General features: G+C 47.1%; 1 pseudogene; it reads left to right on the top strand.

The window, feature by feature from the left end:
• Window positions 1-868: 868 nt before the first annotated feature.
• Window positions 869-986, top strand: LOC126107176 (5S ribosomal RNA; annotated as a pseudogene).
• Window positions 987-6,917: the final 5,931 nt, after the last annotated feature.

Raw genomic sequence — 6,917 nt, 5'->3', positions numbered from 1 at the left:
GGGTGGATTCAGGTTACCTTATCAACAAGGTTGACGTTACGGATATGAAAGTAGCTAGGATGATTGCAGGTACTAGTAGATGGGAACAATGGCAGGAGGGTGTCCACAATGAGGAAATCAAATAAAAACTGGGAATGAACTCTATAGATGTAGCAGTCAGGGCGAAAAGGCTTAGATGGTGGGGTCATGTTACACGCATGGGAGAAGCAAGGTTACCCAAGAGACTCATGGATTCAGCAGTAGAGGGTAGGAGGAGTCGGGGCAGAACGAGGAGAAGGTACCTGGATTCGGTTAAGAATGATTTTTAATTAATAGGTTTAACATCAGAAGAGGCACCAAAGTTAGCACTGAATAGAGGATCATGGAGGAACTGTATAAGGGGGGCTATGCTCCAGACTGAACGCTGAAAGGCATAATCAGTCTTAAATGATGATGATGATGATGATGATGATGATGGCAATGCGGCACGTCACCGAGCCACAACTATTCGCAATTTGGTTGAAGGCCATTCTGAACAATTCGAGCAAATGATTTGCCACCCAGATTGCCCGACGTGAATTCCATCGAACATTTATGGGCGTAATCAAGAGGTGAGTTCGTGCTCAAAGTCCTGCACTGGCAACTCTTTCGCAGTTGTGGACATTGTACAGGCAGCATGGTTCAGTATTTCTGCAGGGGTTTTCCAGCGACTTGTTGAGCCCAAGCTACGTTGACCTGCTGCTCTATGCTGGGTAGTAGGAGGTCCAACACGATATTGGGAGGTGCCCCTTCAGTTTTGTCGCCTTAATGTATTATGCCTGGTTTTTCATCAAATGCATGAAAATACTTCATAACTATGTTTACTAATTATGGTTATTCGTCTGGACAAGTCAACGGCCTTGCCGCAGTGGATACACCGGTTCCCGTCGGATCACCGAAGTTAAGCGCTGTCGGGCGTGGCCGGCACTTGGATGGGTGACCATCCGGGCCGCCACGCGCTGTTGCCAATTTTCGGGGTGCACTCAGCCTCGTGATGCAATGGAGCAGCTACTCGAGCGACTAGTATTGGCTCCGGTCAAAGAAAACCATCGTAACGACTGGAAGAGCGGTGCGCTGTCCACACGCCCCTCCTATCTGCATCCTTAGCTGAGGATGACATGGCGGTCGGACGGTCCTGATGAGCCACTTGTGGCCTGAAGACGGAGCGCGTATCATATCATATTCTTCTGAACTGAGATAGCATGATTCGATTACTTTGTCGTGGATGTAGGCTTTGTTATTCTCACTCTTGCCACAGAGCCTCGAAGAATTTTTTTCAGGTGCACTCTTTGTTTTCAAGAATTTTATCTTAATAATCTGATAATATTTACCATCTGGGTTTAATATTAAATCAGCTACGATATCTTTTCCCTGAGTCCACAAATAGTATTTACCCAAAGAAAAGTCTATGGGTAAATAATATTTGTGGACTCAGGGCAAAGATATCGTAGCTGATTTAATACTAAACCCAGATGGTAAATATTATCAGATTATTAAGATAAAATTCTTGAAAACAAAGAGTGCACCTGAAAATAATTGTTCGAGGCACTGTGGTTAGAGTGAGAATAATATTACATCCTTTTCTCAGAAAAACTCCATGCCAATTTGTAAGGTGGCAGAATAAATGAAGGTTAGATTCGCACCTTACATGAGAGCCTTATACATCGCAACGGGAAGGTGAACATGGCACCTAACTTAATTCGGCGGTTATGAGCAAATTTTCTTATCAGTATGTAATGCAAAAATGTATGACACTCAATCGACGGTAATTAGCACACCGTTCCTATATAATGCATGTCTATGAGCAGCATGCGCAACAAGCAGTGACAGGCATTTTAGCTGGAAATTCAGAGGGGCGAGAGCAGAGGCAAGGCCGAGCCACGGGAGATACAACGGAAATCACAGAGGCGTCCCAAGCCAGGTCAATGGCCGACCGGGTGACTTAGACGGGAAGAGCGAGTTAGTGGGCCATCTGAGGGAGGACAGGAAAGAAAGCTTTTAAAAAACATCGTTTCAGAATTCCAAATGGATACTAACAAGACCAGTGATGCATTTTCGATCACATGTCCAGCGAGTGATACACACGTGAGAGACAATGTGCGCATTTTGACGTCTGGTGTGGGCGCAAAACGCCCGATTGGTGGAAACGCACTAGGAAGGAGTAAAGAGCCGAAGCTTCGACGCAGTTTATTGGTAGGGCCCTTGCGATTGGTAGAGAGAGTTTCCACAAAATAAGAGGAACGGTCGTATTGGTCGAAAAATGCTGTGAGGAGACAGTTCAGCTATGAGAAAGACAAGACGAAAATTTTGAGGGGCACTCTTCTCTGAATTGGCGTCAAGTGGAGAACGGAGCGCATAACGCTCTGTGCAATGCAGAGAAGAAATTTGGGTGAACACTGAATTCACAGCGGCTGATATCCAGCTAGAAATCAGCTGTAGCATCGTTGAGCTCCAACTGTGGAGGAACGAACCAGCCAATTAGTTAATGGTTCTTGTGAGAACTGAGAGGGCATTATAATATGCCCGCTACTCCAGCGATGCACGTGTATATAGACTAGGGATGAATACATATTTTCTCGCATAATGAGAAACATTCGGCAGACATCAAGCTGATAATCAAGTTCCTCCCACACTCGGCGCAGCATGTCCCCATCAATGAGTTCGAAAGCATCGTTGATGCGAGCTCGCAGTTCTGGCACGTTTTTTGGTAGAGGAGATTTAAACACTGAATCTTTCACATAATCCCACAGAAAGAAATCGCATGGGGTTAAGTCAGGAGAGCGCGGAGGCCATGACATGAATTGCTGATCATGATCTCCACCACGACCGATCCATCCGTTTTCCAATCTCCTGTTTAAGAAATGCCGAACATCATGATGGAAGTGCGGTGGAGCACCATCCTGTTGAAAGATGAAGTCGGCACTGTCGGTCTCCAGTTGTGGCATGAGCCAATTTTCCAGAATGTCCAGATACACGTGTCCTGTAACGTTTTTCTCGCAGAAGAAAAAAGGGCCGTAAACTTTAAACCGTGAGATTGCACGAAACACGTTAACTTTTGGTGAATTGCGAATTTGCTGCACGAATGCGTGAGGATTCTCTACCGCCCAGATTCGCACATTGTGTCTGTTCACTTCACCATTAAGAAAAAATGTTGCTTCATCACTGAAAACAAGTTTCGCACTGAACGCATCCTCTTTCATAAGCTGTTGCAACCGCGCCGAAAATTCAAAGCGTTTGACTTTGTCATCGGGTGTCAGGGCTTGTAGCAATTGTAAACGGTAAGGCTTCTGCTTTAGCCTTTTCCGTACGATTTTCCAAACCGTCGGCTGTGGTACGTTTAGCTCCCTGCTTGCTTTATTCGTCGACTTCCGCGGGCTACGCGTGAAACTTGCCCGCACGCGTTCAACCGTTTCTTCGCTCACTGCAGGCCGACCCGTTGATTTCCCCTTACAGAGGCATCCAGAAGCCTTAAACTGCGCATACCATCGCCGAATGGAGTTAGCAGTTGGTGGATCTTTGTTGAACTTCGTCCTGAAGTGTCGTTGCACTGTCATGACTGACTGATGTGAGTGCATTTCAAGCACAACATACGCTTTCTCGGCTCCTGTCGCCATTTTGTCTCACTGCGCTCTCGAGCGCTCTGGCGGTAGAAACCTGAAGTGCGGCTTCAGCCGAACAAAACTTTATGAGTTTCTCTACGTATCTGTAGTGCGTCGTGACCATATGTCAATGAATGGAGCTACAGTGAATTTATGAAATCGCTTCAATCATTTGTAATAGCCCTGTACATGTGTACCGTCTAATAGGCCACGCCACGCGGTAACAGGAAACTTATTGTCTCAGGAACACCTCACCAGTTCTTATGCCACGTGTTTGTTGCTCGTTTCTGACGCCATAGTTATTAAAACAGCACTTATCACTTTTCCCATTTTCTAAAACAATCAAATAATTCAGAGCAATGAAAATTTCACGAATAAAAATTACTCGTTCTTTGAAAAAGGTCATTTTAAAAACGAAAACTTTTAGCACTGCTACTACGACTAATTGATATTTCCGTTTTGTAGCTAGTTCTTAGTGAAAACGAAAAACGTCTGTTGTAACCGAACAAATACTGAAAAATACCGGTTATTCAGAACTGTCGTATCGGTGTGTGTGTGGTTTGAGGTTTTCGGGCGCTAAACAGCGTGGTCATCAGCGCCCAAACGCATAAAAACAGGAACACAGGCAGTGAAGGGGCGAAGACGGACACCGAACAAGGAGAACGGCTAAAAGGCACAGACCTGACGCAGTTCCAAATCCTCACATACAGTGGCAAAACAAGAGGAGAAGGAACACACTAAAATGGAAAGGAAACGCAAGGAAAAGATAACAGAAACCGAAGGGAAACAAGGAGGTAATCGTGACTGGCTGACCTCTTACCTAAAACCTGGGTGAACCAGTCACCCAGCAGCACATTATAACCCTCTCCCTAAATTCCGAGGCAACAAATTGGACAGGACACAAAACCGTAAGACCTTAACTACAGTCGTTGCGTCATCTTCTAAAATACAGGGCAAATCCGGTGGCAAAGAAACCACCGCCCTCTGGTCAGAGAATAAAAGACAGTCAAGTGAAATGTGGCGGACAGTAATCTGGACGCCACAAGAACTGCAGATTGGGGGGTCCTCCCGCCGGAGTAAAAAACCGTGCGTTAAGGGACTGTGCCCGATGCGGAGGCGAGTGAGGAGAACCTCATCCCGCCTGCATGACTGGTAGGACGTACGCCATGGCCGCGTGGTGGCCTTGACCAGACGCAGCTTATTTTCACCGACTGCTAGCCACTCCTCTTCCCACTGACGCATAACGCGAAAACGCAGGAGGGAGGTAACAACATGGACGGGGACGGCACATTCAACAACGTGAGGGAGGGTACATGCATCTTTGGCAGCCACATCCGCCTGTTCGTTTCCCCTAACACCCAAGTGCCCCGGCACCCAGCAGAAGGAAACCTCCTTCCCTTGCCGTTGCAGGTGGAGGAGGGCATCATGGATGTTCTGAACGACCGTTTCCGCTGGGTACAAGTGTTGCATGGTCTGAAGGGCACTCAGGGAGTCAGAACAGATGAGGAACTTAAGACTGGGAACACACCTCATCTGCTCCAAGGCCCGCAAGATCGCAAACAATTCGGCATCAAAGATGGTGAACGCCGCAGGAAGCCGTAACTTGACGACTCGATCAGGGAAAACAACAGCACAACCAACAGAGTCCCCCTGTTTAGAGCCATCCGTAAATACTGGTACATGGTCGGGATGCTGGTTTAAAATATCATAAAACAAGGAGTGCAGCTCCTCCGGTACTCAGACAAGTCTAAAAGCACGCTGGGCCTCTGGAGCAACCAGGGAGGCAGGCGAGTAAAACCCTGGAGTTGGGGGGCCACACGCTCCACACCAAGGGACTCAAGCAAATGCTTGGCACGAATCCCAAATGGTCTCGTTGCCCTGGGACTGTCGTATCGGTTTCGATTTCAACCGGTCGGTTTGTCCCGTCTCTAGTTCAGTACCGTGAGAAGCTGGCTGATTGTGGTGCGAGGTGTGGAAAAGATTTGCCCTTAAGCAGAACGACGAGCCGCTCCACACACACAGAAACACGCGTTCACAGTAGCCACAATGTTGTGTCGCCGGCTTGATGTTAAACTTATCTGCAAGTATGGCCGACGATAATCGTGGCCATGGGAGTCCCGCCGTTGAAAAACTATTCGGATTTCACGATGAAGATAAATACGAAAACAGGTTTAGCAAGGACGCCTGCTGTGCCTGTCATAAAAATTATGGTTGGTGAGTGTCCCGCCGTTAGAAAACTGTTCGGATTATACGATCAAGGTAAAAACGAAAACTGGTTTAACAAGGACGCCTGCTGTGCCTGTTATGAACGTTGTTACCGGAATCACGAACGATGGCGTGGGTAAGGCACGTATCTCCCAGCTCTATACATATTTCCCACATGATCTACATCCAAATTGTATCGAAAAATTTGCGTATTTTCTAATAACGACTTTTATTTCGGTACAACCGCTATGAGTTGTTCAAAAAGGTTTTTGATCACACTGCACGATTATTCCATGAAACTTGAACACCTCATGCCTGCAGGACTGAATGCCTGCAGGACTGACAAACCGGGTGATTCGAAACCTGTCATCTTTCCATTGGTCATACCTCCATTAACAAAACTGTTTCAGATTCGTCTGTAAATGAACAGTGAGATAAATATCTAATCCAGAATGAGATTTTCACTCTGCAGCGGAGTGTGCGCTGATATGAAACTTCCTGGCAGATTAAAACTGTGTGCCCGACCGAGACTCGAACTCGGGATCTTTGCCTTTCGCGGGCAAGTGCTCACCATATGAGCTACCGAAGCACGACTCACGTCCGGTACTCACAGCTTTACTTCTGCCAGTATCTCGTCTCCTACCTTCCAAACTTTACAGAAGCTCTCCAGCGAACCTTGCAGAACTAGCACTCCTGAAAGAAAGGATATTGCGGAGACATGGCTTAGCCACAGCCTAGGGGAGGTTTCCAGAATGAGATTTTCACTCTGCAGCGGAGTGTGCGCTGATATGAAACTTCCTGGCAGATTAAAACTGTGTGCTCGACCGAGACTCGAACTCGGGACCTTTGCCTTTCGCGGGCAAGTGCTCTACCATCTGAGCTACCGAAGGCTGTGGCTAAGCCATGTCTCCGCAATATCCTTTCTTTCAGGAGTGCTAGTTCTGCAAGGTTCGCAGGAGATCTTCTGTAAAGTTTGGAAGGTAGGAGACGAGATACTGGCAGAAGTAAAGCTGTGAGTACCGGACGTGAGTCGTGCTTCGGTAGCTCAGATGGTAGAGCACTTGCCCGCGAAAGGCAAAGGTCCTGAGTTCGAGT

Source organism: Schistocerca cancellata, chromosome 10, assembly GCF_023864275.1.
Source record: "Schistocerca cancellata isolate TAMUIC-IGC-003103 chromosome 10, iqSchCanc2.1, whole genome shotgun sequence".
Taxonomy (NCBI): domain Eukaryota; kingdom Metazoa; phylum Arthropoda; class Insecta; order Orthoptera; family Acrididae; genus Schistocerca; species Schistocerca cancellata.
This window is presented reverse-complemented; position numbering and strand designations above follow the sequence as displayed.